Source organism: Melanerpes formicivorus, unplaced genomic scaffold, assembly GCF_026170545.1.
Source record: "Melanerpes formicivorus ecotype bairdi unplaced genomic scaffold, bMelFor1.0.p_v2 SCAF_49, whole genome shotgun sequence".
In the NCBI taxonomy this organism is placed as follows: Eukaryota; Metazoa; Chordata; class Aves; order Piciformes; family Picidae; genus Melanerpes; species Melanerpes formicivorus.
In genome coordinates, this window is record NW_027142401.1 from 3139559 (window position 1) to 3155364 (window position 15806).

Sequence of the window (15806 nt, forward strand, 5' to 3'; positions counted from 1 at the left end):
ACAAAGTCTTTACAAAAATCAATGTTTTCTACATCAATACAATTTTTTTTTACACTAACTTGTACCTCAGGCTGTTAAAAGTTGTTGCCTACTGTAAGCTTCTGCATTCAAGGCTCTGGCATGTGACCATTTAATGACTATCTGTGGCTGTTCTGGAAGAGCTGTGTTTTGCAAATAAAACTTCATTTTCTGTAACCTACTATTACTTTTTTTTTTGTTTCCTTTTAGAAACTTGGCTGCAATTCAGGTGCAGGTTCATCCTGTAAACCCTGGGATGACCTCCAATTCCATTGTATCACTGCCTTGCATTACACTGACTCCCAAGATAAATTTTCTTTCCAAATGTGATTTGTTCATGTTGGCTTTGTGATCAGGCTGCATATGCTAGTTCTGTTTCAGTGATCATTTTGTACTGTAGCAAGGCCATTTGCTTTTATAAGGATTCCTTTCCCAAGCTACCTCTAATGACCTCTCCTTCCCAAACTGAATGCTCCTGTGCTACTTTATCACTGGTTCTGTTCTTTAAAGCTTTGAAGTTCCACAGAATCCACAATCGGTCTGGTTCATCTTTTCAGGACTGTACCTCTCAGTACTCTTCTATTTTGTGTATCAGATTTAATATTTATGTGTATAAGGCATAAGCTATATGGAAACTATTTCGCTTCTGAAGTGACCACTTTTGTTGGATTGCAGCAAAAAGAAGTCAGAAGCCCTCCTGACTCAGTGCACCTAAAAAAATTGAGCAATCAAAATCAACGGCATTCTATCTCTTTAATCTAAAGCAAATGTAATCTATGCAACACTTCAAGAAACAACTACATGGTGTTGTATATTAGGAACTGTTGACGTTCTACTGAATTAAGTACAACATTTTTTGGGGTTTATGCTTCTTGAGGTGGTAATGAGAAAAAAACAAACAAGAAGTTTTTAAACAAAATGTGTGCCTTGCTGTATTTCTTATACCATTTGTTAAAAAAGCTGCTTTCACAGTAAAATCATGTTGGTTTGAAAGGAAATAGCAAGGTTAAGATGTGTGAATAATTTCTGTATATATGTATAACCAAGTGCAAACATTGATGTATAATGACGGTATAAAATGCTTTAATGTTTGTGGTGTCCAGTGATGTGGAAAATATAAGCCTTAAAACCATTAGATTGCATGGTAATTAGAATTGGCATAATAAACATAGTTTGCTGGGGGAAAAAAAAAACACCCAAAAAGGCACAACTGTGATCTGTTTCACCTGTGTTCCAAGAACAGAATGCTTTAGCAAGGTACAGAAGGAAATGGGTTTGTTTGCAAATGTTCCCCAGAGGGAGGTGATTCTGTAGTTGGTGAACTACCTGAAAGGTGGTTGTAGCCAGGAAGGGGTTGGTCTCTTCTCCCAGGCAACCAGCACCAGAACAAGAGGACACAGTCTCAAGCTGCACCAGAGGAAGTTTAGGCTCAAGGTGAGGAGAAAGTTCTTCACCAAGAGAGTAATTCGTCATTGGAATGTGCTGCCCAGGGAGGTGGTAGAGTCGCCATCCCTGGAGGCGTTCAAGAGGAGATTGGATGTGGCACTTGGTGCCATGGTCTAGTCATGAGGTCTGTGGTGACAGGTCGGACTCGATGATCTTTGAGGTCTGTTCCAACATTTGTGATACTGTGGTGCTGTGAAGATTTTCATTACCTGTCTTGGATGTAAAGAATTTTTTCACTAAACATTCCACAGATCTTTTGGGCCAAACAAAGAGACACAGATATTTAGTTGTTTAAGGTGGTGCACTGCCAACTGCATTAGAGGCAATGATCAGACACTCTTTTGTAGGAGACCTTTTCTTTATTCTTCAGTTAACAGTTAGTTATCTGATTCTGAACATTTCATTCATTTACCTAATTATATTTAATAAGATTTAGATATGTTTTATATAGAGAGTTTTACAGTTGGTCATTTCAATGACTTGTATTGTACATGTTAAATGTTTTTATCCTGTGCTAAAACTATATTGGGTTGCCAGAGCAAGCCAGACAGCTTAATAATTTATTTCTGTAAACACAGGATTCATCTACTGAAAAAAAAAACCTTTTAGGATGGGACATCAGGGAAGTTAAAAGGTATGGAATGCTCTCCCATACCACCTTGAATCGTTATTTTTCCCAGTATACACATATTTCTACAAAAAGCTTCAACATTCTTCTTCAACGTGAAAAAAATATACAAGCTTAGCTAGTAGTATCATAGTATCAGTCAGGGTTGGAAGGGACCACAAGGATCATCTAGTTCCAACCCCCCTGCCATGGGCAGGGACACCCCACACTAGATCAGGCTGGCCAGAGCCTCATCCAGCCTGGGCTTAAACACCTCCAGGGACGGCACTCCAACCACCTCCCTGGACAACCCATTCCAGGGCTTCACCACTCTCATGGTGAAGAACCTCCTCCTCACCTCCAGCCAGAATCTCCCCACATCCAGCTTCATTTCATTAGTAACTCAAAGGAATTACATTGACCAGCTGATGCATTCATACAACCCCTAAAGAAGGGATATTTTGGAAAACCCTCCTGGTTTCCAAATGAACATCTTCCTATTGCTACAAGAAATAAAAGGATTTATCTCTCAGTTTAACTTCCCACTGTGCCGCCTTCAGTAGACCAGGATGCCAGTAGGACAGAAGAAACAACTCTTAGCTTAAATGAAGGGTAAATAAGGAGTAATTATTACAAAAGCCTTTTGAATCCATAAAGATTTCTGCTCTCACATATCTTGTATCACATAAAAATCTAATAGCTTAACCTGTTGCTACCTAAAGTGTATCGCTGTATGACTAATGAGCACTTTCAGAGCTTTTCAATATTTTAAATATTTAAGTATTTTTGAGAGGCAGGTAAAGGAATTTGGAACATCACCCTCATTTTTTTGTAAAATATTTACAGTGACAGTTGTGTTCATTGAGGAGTTATTTGGAACATGATATTTCAAATGTTCTTAACATAGGAATCAAGTTGGGAATCATTCTCCTTTTTTCCTTTTATTCCTTCTCCCTAGCATTTTCTGACTTATATTGTGTTTCTTTTAACTTACTTTGACTACAGTCGTACCTTACCCTCTGATGACAGGAAAGCTAATAAGTCAAAGGCTTTTCAGATCTATCAGCTCACCCAACAGACTGTGCTCAACTCCATCAATTACTTATATCATTCTATTAGGCCATTTGCCACAAATTCACTTTTTTTTTCCCCCTGGGGGAAAATAGTAGTACTTGTCAAATCAATAAACCACATATTCATCATCCAATATCTGGAATATCTAGCATAGGGTCACAACTCAAACTTCTGTGCTTCCTTTCCAGAGGTGCTGAACATTTTAATTTAACTAGTACTCCCAGATCTATATTATTTGGCCTCATGAGATAAAGTCATAATTTTTATGACTATGATGCAACATTTTCAAGTGGTCCTCTTCTTTTTTTCTTTTGGCATGGTTAGAAGCTTTTCCCTTTTTTATTTGTCTTCTCAGAATCTATTGGACTTGGTTGTCAATAAAAATTGATTTCTAAAGGAAAATAAATCTCTCATATACACTCTACAGAGTTTCTTCATGTCATAGTGTAAGTCATACGCTTATGGCCAAATTGTGCTTAGAACTTGCAAGAAGTTCTAGTGCTAACTCCCTAAAGAAAAGTATTGGTAAAGTGTAATATTAATATTGATACGCCAATAGCACCTGTGAAGTCAATCTATGCATATCCTGTTCCCTGCTGGTGAAATTCTCTTGTGGTGTAGCAGCATGTTGCAAGCTCTCTGCAGCATTTATCCCCACATAAAGTTCCATAGGTTGCTTTTTTATTCCACACAATCCCTGACTCATGCTTGACCATCTGCAATATGTGAGGAGGCCATTTGACAGCAATGGTCCTGACGTGGATCTCCCTTTCCTTACTGTGTCATAATCCTTCCAGTGAGAGCCAGAGCTCTCCAGCTCTAAACAATGGAATGCACAGTAACATTGGTGGTAAAACACATCTGGGACTATGATTTAAAGGGTCATCTGTAACCAAGCAGTCCTGTGCACCGACAGCATTGTAAGCTGTCCCCCCAATCTTTCTCATGTGATGGTTTGTCTTTCTTTCCCAAGGTAAGTCATAGAGTTTTAATGGAACAGTGCTTCTGCACCTTTGTTACAGGAAGAGAAACCCAGGTGCCATCTCTATGTCCATATGGTTTGTTATGCTATTCATTACATACGTGTACACACAAGCACAAACACATGCAAAAGATACTGGAATTGTTCCTCTGTTTCACAACAAACTCACATAAGTAGTTGCCACAGTTAGATGGCACCTTGACCTTCCTCCTTGCTGACAGGATCTGTGGATGACAGAGCTTCCTAGGTAATGTATCTCATAACTTCATTCCATTTCACCTATGTTGAGGAAAACATATTTTGAGTAAAGTGCATCTGGTAAAAGGGCTCCTTTATTTTATTTGGTTTGGTCTTGAAGACATCAGGGACCATGTTGTAAAGGTTCCTGTGCTGCAGGGCACAGAAAAGGGGTTATTAATGTTTAGGCCAGACTGTACTCATACTTGGCTCAAGAGGATTAACGGGGATGTCAAGTTCTTAGCCAAGTCAATCTCCTTCACTGACAAGTTTCTACAAACTTATTCCTAATAATAGCATCACTTGGAGAGGGATTTTGGCCAACAGATGACATCTGATCTATTGCCTTCAGTGCTGTGCGTCTAATTTTTCAGACACCCTGTCATTCCTACCTTTCCTACCAACCTGAATCACTTACATTTTTCATGTGAGTGCTGTTCACTCAGTAAATACATGCTCATCCCTGATTTTAGGAATGTTTTCAAGGACTAGACCATAAATGAACTTAGGTCTGTGCATCGGATGAATTCTAAGTGCTTCTGTGCTTCAAAAATGGCTTTTCCTATGCAAGAGCCAAGTAGTGTTCCTTTATTTCTTGAGTTTTATAAGTCAGTAATTTTACTGTAGAAATATGACTAGGATAATGCAGTTACTGTCAAACTAATTCTTGAAAATTACAAGAAGTACAGAATTACATCATGCTTAAAATGAAATGTTACAGCGTGAAAGGAACAGTTAGACAAGTAAATGTTTTTACCTCTGCCTTATGTTGAGCTCACATCTCTGTGACAATCTCAGTTTGTAAATGGAAGTGAAAATTAATTTTAAAACACATGCAATGCTTTAAAGATTTTCCTCTTGTAATTACTGTGAGGATGTTTTAACTGCAGCAAGGATCAAGTTGTAGCGTTTTTCAAAGTAACATCATGAGAGTGACAGGGAAAGGGAAACACGTTTGACAAGATTTCAAGCAATAGCGGAGAAACACAAACCATTCTTGATGCATTTCATTTACAGAATGGAAAAAAATAAGTCAGGCTCTGGAAGAAGTGATGCTGAGCATCAACCACCAACTTCAAATGCATCCCTTTTATTCAGGGGAAGATTAGGTGCCCTCAGGCAATGTGGTCTGACAATTACTGTGCATATATACCTGAAATTCTGCTCTGTAGCTCTTGAATCAAAAGCCTGAGCCAAGAATTGCCTTGAGAAGACGTGGGTTCTGTTGGTTCTTCATAAGGGATAGGACTAAATCTGAGCTGAGAAACATCTCACTCCAACAAAGCTTGAAAATGAAGTTGTAGCAAGCCGATTTCAAGTAATACACAATGGTAGACAAAAAGTTGCAAAAGGAAAAGCAAGCGAAAAAAGGAATTTTTCTGTAAACCCTAGTGGTCCCCTGGCAGTAGTTTAATCAAGAATACTCTAAGATGTGTAGGACCATGACAGTTCTGTTAACTGATCATCATTTATCCTTCTATACTGATGCCTGACAGATTTATGCCTCTATGATTTTTGCTTTGCTCAGCCCTAAGTATGGCTTTTCAAAGAGCTGAAGTGATTGTGGAAGTGTCTTTTCAATGGTTAAAGTTGTGCCACGAAAAGCAAAATAAAACCAACCCCACAGCTCTGTTGGGTTGCTGAGCATCTGTGCCAGACCAGCTGATCAGTGATGCTTTTGGCTATACTTTGTGGAGGCAGAGCCTTTAAAAAGCTTTTCATGCACATAGAGCTCTATTTTCCAGTATTAATAGGACTACTAAAGAAAGCTTCCTCTGTAAGGGGAGTTTGCTGTAAATGAGAGCATAAATGTTTCTCAAACCTGTTGCTGTTCAATTTACATGTTCCTCCATCTCTTATCCTCTGGTCTTCTAAGCTGAACAGTTCTCTCTTTGTACCTTTGTCCCTTACACCATTCAGCAACTGAAAGAATGGTTTGTAACTTATGTTTGTAACAGGCAATTTACAGGTAACATTTTGAAAGGTGGACAAGTGGCAGGCAGAACAATAGGGGCTGGTAGATTCATAGTGCTGCAGCTGTGCCAGCTAGCCTGGAAGGAGGATGTGGATCTGCAGATGTCACTTTGGCTGGTGACTCAAAAAGAAGAGAGAAGCAGAGGAGGAGGTGGAGCTTCAAGGATAGTTGATGGGAACTAGCTCAGGTTAAAATATTTGTAGGGTGATAAGAGCATACACTGTATTGAAGCAGATTTATCTCTCTTGCTAGACTTGTTACTGCAAATAGTAAAGTGATGCTATTCCTGAACACCCATTCCTCGGAATCTGCTGTTCAGTATGCCAAGCATATCAATCAGATGTACCATTGTCAGTTAATTAACATTTGATTGCATTAAGCACAGGGTGTTGGAGAGGAAGTTTCTTCTTGGAGGGGGAGGTGTATCTTATGTGTGAGTTCTCTGGAGGGGGAGGGGTTTGTTCTTAATTATCTCCAGTTGTGAGTAAAGCCAAATTGTGATCTCTGTGTACCCACTTCTGTGCCACTCATCATTCTTTCGGCTATAAGAGAGGAAAACAGAGGCAGTAAGTATATCAGCACCTTAGTTCTTAGCTATATATCCTGCACACTAGGATTTCATATGCACAACAACATTTGGAAATGTAAAGTTCACCATACTGGACAAGTGTGTGAAAGAAAAGAGAGAAGAAAGACAAGAAAAATGGAAAGGTAGAGAGAAGACAGGGAAAGGGAAAGGGAAAGGGGAAGGGAAAGGGAAAGGGGAAGGGAAAGGGAAAGGGAAAGGGGAAGGGAAAGGGAAAGGGAAAGGGAAAGGGAAAGGGAAAGGGGAAGGGAAAGGGAAAGGGAAAGGGAAAGGGAAAGGGAAAGGGAAAGGGAAAGGGAAAGAAAAAAGAAAAAGAAAAGGGGAAAAAAGGAAAAAATAAGAAGAATATAGAAATGGAAGGAGGGGGAGAAGGAAAGTTGAGTTATGCCTACAGATATATCTCTAGCTGTTTGATAGTGTTTTGTAACACAATAGACATGATAGTATTCAGAATAATGAATGGTTCAGTTAAGACAAATCTGTCTTCTTCTCCCAGACACATAATACCAAGTCACTCACAGAAATGGATTGGTAGTGGATTTAGACATGAAGGCATGATGGAAGGAGATACCATACTCCTTTGCATGATATATAATTAATCTGTGGAATTTCATTTCTACAAGAAATTACTGAGTCAAATAGCTTAGTGGGATTGTAAAGGAGTCTAAATATAGAATAGGCAGCTGTGCTAAGATAGCAGGTTAGTTCAAACTAATGACAGTGGAGAGCAAACTTCATTCTCCATGATGAAAGCTCTTGTCCACTGAAAGAACAGGGGAAATTTCCCCAACTCAATGTAAAAATGGACAAAGTGAGGTGGAAGATTTCTGCCTTTCTCTAAAGCAAAATGGGTCAATGGCAGACACGAGGCACATACAAAAAGCAGAGAAAATGCCTGTGTGTCTTTTCTTTCCTCTTCATTCCCCTGTTGAGAATGAAGACACGATGTCAGAAACAAATTATTTCAATTACTTGACAAGCTATTGTGCTGCAGCATAAGAAATTATCTCAAATATGATATTGTGGGTAACTGTAACCAGCTTTCCATATGCCATATGTAACATATACATGGTTACCTGGAAGGACTTAACTGTGATATATTATATTTGGATAAAGAAAACACTCATATTTCAGTTCAGCTGGGTGACAGTGTTTCAGAAGGATAACCCTCCTTTAATCATGTACTTTGATGGAAGAATGCTCATAAGCACATCAGCACAACTCAATTCTTTCCAGGAGGACTGACATCTTAAACCGCTCTGTGCAATGAATCACCTTGTCAAATAAAGTGCGAAATGGAAAACCTGTTTTCAAACTCATCTGATATAATGACATTTACAACAACGTGTATGAGGTGATAAACCAACAATAATAATTATGTTTCTCTTACACTTCCAGTGTGCTTTGAAAGTTTTATGCAATCATATGCTCTTTTAATCTTTTTTCCTAAGACAACTTTTACATTATGGGTCTTTAAAACAAGCCAGCAGAAAAACCACGTTTTGCATGCAACTAGAATTCCTACTTTCAACATTTCATATTGCAAGTCAACTTATAGATTCTGATTGGAAGATTCATATAATGGTAGAGATTGGAAGGGATCAAGTCCAGCCCCTGCTGCCAGAGCAGGATCACCTGCAGCAGGCCACACAGGAACACATCCAGGCAGGTTTTGAAAGTCTCCAGAGAAGGAGACTTCACAGCCTCCCCGGGCAGCCTGCTCCTCTGCTCTGTCAACCTCACAGGAAAGAAAATTTTCCTCATGTTGAGGTGGAACTTCTTGTGTTCCAGTTTCTGTCTGTTGCCCTTCATCCTAGCACAGGGCACCATGAAAAGAGACTGGCCTCTCTTCTTCATACCCATCCTTCAGATATTTAGAATAGAACAGGATAAGACAAGATAGAAGAGAATAGAGTGGAGTGGAGTGGAGTAGAGTAGAGTAGAGTAGAGTAGAGTAGAGTAGAGTAGAGTAGAGTAGAGTGGAGTGGAGTGGAGTGGAGTGGAGTGGAGTGGAATGGAATGGAATGGAATGGAATAGAATAGAATAGAATAGAATAGAATAGAATAGAATAGAATAGAATAGAATAGAATAGAATAGAATAGAATAGAATTAACCAGGTTGGAAAAGACATTCAAGATCATCAAGTCCAACCTATCACCCAACACCATCTAATCAACTAAACCATGGCACCAAGCACCCCATCCAGTCTCTTCCTAAATAGCTCCAGTGATCACCTCCCTGGGCAGCCCATTCCAATGGCCAATCATTCTCTGTGAAGAACTTCCTCCTAACATCCAGCCTAAACCTAAGATCCTCTCTCAGTCTTCTCTTCTCCAGACTAAACAGCCCCAGGTCTCAGCCTTTCCTCAATAGACAGATGTTCCAGTACCTGAACCATCCTCACAGCCTCCATTGGACCCTCTCTTGTATTTTCCTGCCCCTCATGAGCTGGTGAGCCCAAAACGGGACACAATACTCCAGACGTGTCTCACCAGGACAGAGTAGAGGGGGAGGAGAACCTCCCTCAGCCTGCCGGACACACTCTGCTTACTTCACCCCAGGATCCCACTGGCATCCTTGGCAGCAATGGAACATTGTTTTTCCATGATAACTTACTGTCCATCAAGACACCAAGGTCCTTCTCCAGGGAGCTGCTTTCCAGCAGGTCAGGCTGTACTGGTGCATGATGCCTGGGATTCCTGAGACCTGGTCTTAGCAAGGTAGGCATTCAGTAACTTGGCCTTCTCTGCAGCCTCTGTTACCAGGGCTCCCATCTCACTTGGCTGCAGGTCCAGATTTTCCCTACTCTTCCTTTCTCCACTGGTGTATTTGAGGAAGCCCTTGTTATTTTTTCACATCCTTTTCCAGATTTAATTCTAAGAGGGCCTTGGCCTTCCTTACTGCATCCTGACAATGTTCCTATGATTCTCCCGAGTGAGCAGTCCCTTTTTCCATCTGGTGTGAACTTCTTTCTGCCACATGACTGTTTTCAGCAGCTCCTTGCTCCTCCAGGCAGGTTTCCTGCCTCCTCTACTTGTTGGTTTGTTGTTTCTTTTTCCACTCAAAGGAATGCACCTATCTTGCTTGAATATTGACCAGCTCTTCGGGGCCCCCCTATCTAATAGAGTCTTAGCCCGTGGGATTCCTCAAAGCAGGCCTTTGAAGAGAACAAAGTTAGCCCTCCTGAAGTCCAGGGTAACAATCCTTTTTCTTGCCCTGCTGCCCTGCTTCTTCCTCCTGTGATACTGAACTCTGCCATGTTGTGATCACTGCTGCCACAGCTGTCCCCAGCTTTCTACTCCCCCTCTACTCTGCCCTGGTGAGACCTCATCTTGTGTAATGTGTTCAGTTTTGGGCTCCCCAGTTCAAGAAGGACAGGGATCTGCTGGAGCGGGTCCAGTGGAGGGCTAAGAGGATGATTAGGGGACTGGAGCACTGCTTGATGAGGAGAGGCTGAAGGACCTGGGGCTTTTTAGTCTGGAAAAGACAAGACTTAGAGGGGATGTAATAAATGTTTATAAATATCTGAGGGCTGGGGGTCAGGAGGGAGGGGACAGGCTCTGCTCACTTGCTCCCTGGGATAGGACAAGGAGAAATGGATGCAAGCTGCAGCACGGGAGGTTCCACCTCAACACAAGGGGGAACTTCCTTGCTGTAAGGGTCACAGAGCACTGGAACAGGCTCCCCAGAGGGGTTGTGGGGTCTCCTTCTACAGAGACTTTCAAGGCCCATCCGGATGCATTCCTCTGTGACCTGAGCTAGATTCTATGGTCCTGCTCTGGCAGGAGGGTTGGACTCGATGATCTCTTTGAGTCCCTTCCAACCCCTGACATCCTGTGACCCTGTGATGTGTGTCTCCACCCAGACCTTCTTGGTTCATTAACAAAAAGTCCAGCAGCACAGCTCTCCTCGTTGGCTCTTCCATGACCTACCTGTCAATGCACTGCAAGAGCCTTCTTAGATTGAGCATGCTGGGTCCAGGTGCTGGGGTTTTTTAGAATACTGTATACATTATAATTAGTTTCTTATATTTTTTTTCCATGTTGATCAATAGTATTTATCTTTTGGGAACATTATCATGACAGTAAATACATTAATGAATTATCTCTAAATGTATGAAATAAGCTTAGTAAAATTAAAAAAGATGACATGAACAAAGTTCATGTTAATCTTAGAAGTCTACATGCTAATAATCATATTCTATCATGAGCTCATGGTATTCATGGAAGTGTCAAAAATGAAGCAGCTTCAGGAACATCCTTCCAGTTACTCTTGCCACTACCAGAACAATGTTCTGGGTTTGCCCTGTCTCATATCCTACCACCGGCATCTCTGAACAGGGGCTGAGATTTCATCAAAACAGATCTACAGCTGAACTCTGGCATCTGGGAACAGAGGCTGAGATTTCATCCAGCTCTTCTAAAAAGAAGGCTTGACATGACATTTTCAGAGGTATTAGAACTGCAGTTATTTAGTATCTGCAACAAACACGTAGGGATCTGGTGCTGTAGAAAAATGGGCCTCTGGGGAAAAGCTTGACTTTAAGCACTGAATATATGTGTTGAGCCGCAAAACAAAGGCTTAAGGACGTGGGATAAACTTCCCAGACACTCTAGTGACTAGCAGCTGACAGTCTTTAATAGGAAGGAATGAAATGACAGGTCAGGTGCTTGGGAAGTAGAATTTGGTGAGTAACACACATGAGCCAGCACATGGAGAAGAGAGGATCTGGCAACACTTCTGCACAACCAAAAGTATCTTTCAAGGTAGGTGTGGGCTACTAACACAATTATTGCAATGGCTACAGTTATATACTTGAATCTAAAATGTACCCTGTAAATATATTATTTGCTGAAACATCAGTTTGGATAAATATGTCCTTTTCTTACGCTTCATTAGCAATGGAACCTCATAACAAAACAGCCAAAGGAACATCTCAGGTTTTTTTCCCCAGTGCTGTTTCTTTTGTGAAGATATATTACTATTTTTGCCTTGCACTAAAAGTAACAAGAGAGTAGGTTCAGGGAAAGTATCTGTTTGTTTTTAAATAAGAAAACACAGCAACTCACCAACACTTCCTCTCTATTCCTACTTGCAAGTAGACACATGAAACATTTCTCATCAGTCAAATTAAACAAAGCAGCAAATTTACCCAGTACACAGTTCTTTCCTTTATGCCCATTCATATTTACTACCAGGTCTAAAGTCTTTAAATGCAATTTCATCGTGATGATGTTTAGTGAACAGAAGCCAAGCTGTTCCTACACAAGGATCCATAAATAGTGGTCCTGGAAAAGGAGCTCTTTCTGTTTCATTTACTAGTAATGCCTTACCATAAAGAAGGCTACAAGGCTACAGACTCTCATTGTCTGTTTTGCTTATCAGGAAATTCTGCCCTCAGCACTGAGTGCATGATTAGAATGAAAGGGGGAAAAGATCCCTGAGTACTTCTTCCTTTGCAGTGCTGGAAAGTGGAAGTTGGATAGTGAGATCTTGTACTCACTGGGACAAAGTAGTGTATAAATAAACAAGTAAGTGGAGGTACAAGTATGGGAAACTGGATGACACTAGGAAACAGTTGCTTAAAAAGGCAGTATTGTTATGATGTAAAAAACAAAAGCCACCATGGCCCCATAAATAGCCAGTCTTTATGCAAAATAGTTTTTCATTAAATGGAAACCAAAAGCAGCCAATATGAACTCATTAAAATGCTACTGAAGTGGGATGCCTCTGCCTATAGAATCAGAGGGCCAGCACCTGTCTGAAGTGTGGCAAACGACTGACAAAAGAATGACAGCACCTTTCCTTAGCCCAAGTACTTCAACATGTTTATGTGCTGTATGCTTAAAAAAGGCATAGTGATTGCTTTGTGTCTTACCATCCAGACAAATGCCAATACCTTTGCTTAAGCAGCAATCTGTCATTTTAAGCATAGAATCATAGAATTTATTTGGGTGGAAAAGACCTCTAAGAGCATCAAGTCTCACCATCAACCTAAGACCAGCATGTCCATTAAACCATGTCCCAAAGTGCCATGTCCACACATTTCTTGAACACCTCCAGAGACAGTGACTCCACCACCTCCCTGGACAACCTATTCCAATACATGATAAGCTCGCTATGGTGCTGCATATTGCTTACTACTTCTATACCATACTGGGGGTTTCATTACCTCATTCTGGACATAGAATTTTTTTCAAATCCCAGTTAGAAATAGAAGGCTTTAAACTTTGTTTATTTCATAAATAAATCTTTAATTTTACTGTTGTAAACTACACATTTAAAAGGAAATGCAAATACCTGAGCACTAAAGAAATTCTACCAGCTAAATAATGCATTAACTATCTGTATTCTTTTAAATTACATTTGTGGTTATTGCTGCCAATACAAGATTTTGCAGAACTTGGATCCTTTTTACAGTTGAAGTTGCCAAGCACACAGTGCCTCAGCACAGGAAAATTGCCCTGTAGCGCTGGCTAATGACAGAGACTCAGGGTATTTGTGGCATACCATGTTTCCTAGAATACAAACTTGAAGAACCTTAAGCAATGACAGGAAATGACCTTCAAATGGATCACTCAGATAAATCCTTTAGGTTAGATGGTGGAGTTGTGCCTGGATTTGAACTCCTGGCCACTTTCGTGAGACCAAGGTTTAACTATTTTGTTAAGCCAGAACAATGGATCAGACATTGCACTGTTCATGTGTTTGCCAGTACATGAGTTAAGAGCAATTACATAAGACAATGTTGAAAGTCTTATTTGTTGTCACTGTAAAAACGAAATCTTTGCTGTTTTCATACATTTAATACACTGTATTCCTAGTGCTTGAATATTAACTGGGCAGATGAATAATTTAGTGATATCAAAAACCTGTGCACTTACTTTCCCTGTCCCAGCCAGTACTGGCCACTTTGCTCTCACTGCATCTAGACAACTTCCTGCTTTTTCAGAGAGCAGAATACTCTTACCCCCCACCCCCTCCCTTTTTAAAGGCACAGAATTTCGACATAAACACACTGGAGAAAGTGTAAAGGAAAGTGTGTCTCAAAAAACTGCGACTAGTATGGGGACTCTGCAGCAACAGAAGAAGAATGACTTTTCCTCACACTGAAGCAACCTTGAATTGTCTTTAAATCAAGTCCAATAAGGCCAATATCTAAGTTCTGATGTTGCCCAGAGGAAAAGGTTTGCCAGACTCTAATCTTTGTGGAAAAGTTGTTCCTTGACCTTTTTTGCCACCGTGTGTCTACTGCAGCACAGGGAGGTCAAAAGTGCACTAGTTGTTAGCACCAAAGATGAAGCTTAACCAGACACTGAGAGCAATGATTGTCAAACGGCTCCATTTGCAAGACAAGAAGTGTATCCTTAGCAGAGCAGGGGAGATGAAAGAGATTATTTTCTAAGGGTCACATTTGTTCTTCCTTTCTGACCTCTCTCAGGACTGCAAAAGAAGCGGTAAGAGTTTTCTATAGCAGAGGTGCTACAAAGAAAACGGGACTATGCTTTCCTTCCTCATCTCTGCTAGTCTTCCAGCCACAGTTAAGATCTCTCCTGCCTTTCTTTCTTCCTCTCTCTTTCACAGCAGCCTGATGAACGCATGAAAAATGAATACAGAAATTAAAAGGATGGTTTCAAATACCTAAAATTCTACCTTTTAAAGCCCTTCATAGAAACTGGAAATGAGTTTGGGCTGTGGTTTGGAGTTTTGGGTTGTTTCTCCCTGTTTCTGTGGTTAGTACCAGTATGGTGGCAGCATCTAGGGGCCCTAGCCATGGGTCTGTGAGGTACTGGAAACAAATAAGCTGTTTCTGGTTTGCATTTCCAGCCTCCCTCTGTTTTTAATTCACTATAGCTTGAAATGAAGTTACCTGATTTAGTTTCTGCTTCCCATAAACTTAACTCCATTCAATGTGTCAGAACATTTCAAGAAACAGGTGGCTTGTGAAGCCATCATTATTCCATCCTGTGGCTGGCAGGCTGAACTCCACCAGGGTACAGCTAAGACATCTTGCATGGAGAGAAACTCTTCATAGGTACCCACTGCTCTGAAGATAATGCAGTGATACTATAGCAATCTCTAACAGTATCTTAGCTGATTTTAAATTACTTTGCTTCCTCTTAGACACAGGCAAAACTCACTCAAAAGCTCTTCCAGCTCTAAAATGTTGAGGTTCTGAACTTGAAATGAAAAAAAATAAAGTTTTGACCTATCAAAGCCTTCAGATTATGATGTATTGATAAGATTAATTGTCTGTCATTCAAAATGATGTGCCTTTTTTTAATAAGTAGTGAGCATGAAACTCAGCACTTCTCAACTCTTTGATGAAAGATCAGGACAGTGTATAAATGAAAGTGTTATTATAAGGCACAGTGTGAAGTAGTTACTGATTTTTGTACTTCTCTACTGTGACCTAAAAATCAAGTTTGACCCAATTTTTCAAGATCAAGAAGGAGGAAAAGAGAAATTCTATTCAGAGGTAACTTGGAAATACATTTCAAAGCAATTGACTGGAATATGGGATAAAACTCCCTAAGTTACCACCAAAAAACACCTATTGACTGCATTTTTGAATACTCACATCTTAACAGAGTAGTTAGCAGTCCAGGTGTCCCTTGATAAACATCCTCATAGTGGGAAGCTCAAATGATAGCCAAACACTTCAAAATTATGTGATTTATTTTTTTTTTTAATACAATAAGTCAGTAGGATATAAGGCTAAGAAAACAGAATAAATTCTGACAGTAACAGGCTATGTTGTTCAGCTTCAAATGGCATTTCATGTACCTTTGTAAAGGTTTGATACTAGTTTTGCTGGGACAGAAGCACAGACCAGCCACGGCCTGCATGCTATTAGCACTTCTAAGTCAGCCAAGATAC

At 40.3% G+C, this 15806-nt stretch overlaps 1 protein-coding gene across 1 annotated transcript in view; it reads left to right on the forward strand.

The window, feature by feature from the left end:
* Window positions 1–1153, forward strand: part of AKAP6 (A-kinase anchoring protein 6) — a 301656-nt gene extending 300503 nt beyond the window's left edge. Inside the window, exon 14 of the mRNA XM_068160348.1 lies at window positions 229–1153. The gene's annotated coding sequence lies outside the window, so the exon portion shown is untranslated. The remainder of the gene's footprint in view (window positions 1–228) is intronic.
* Window positions 1154–15806: the final 14653 nt, after the last annotated feature.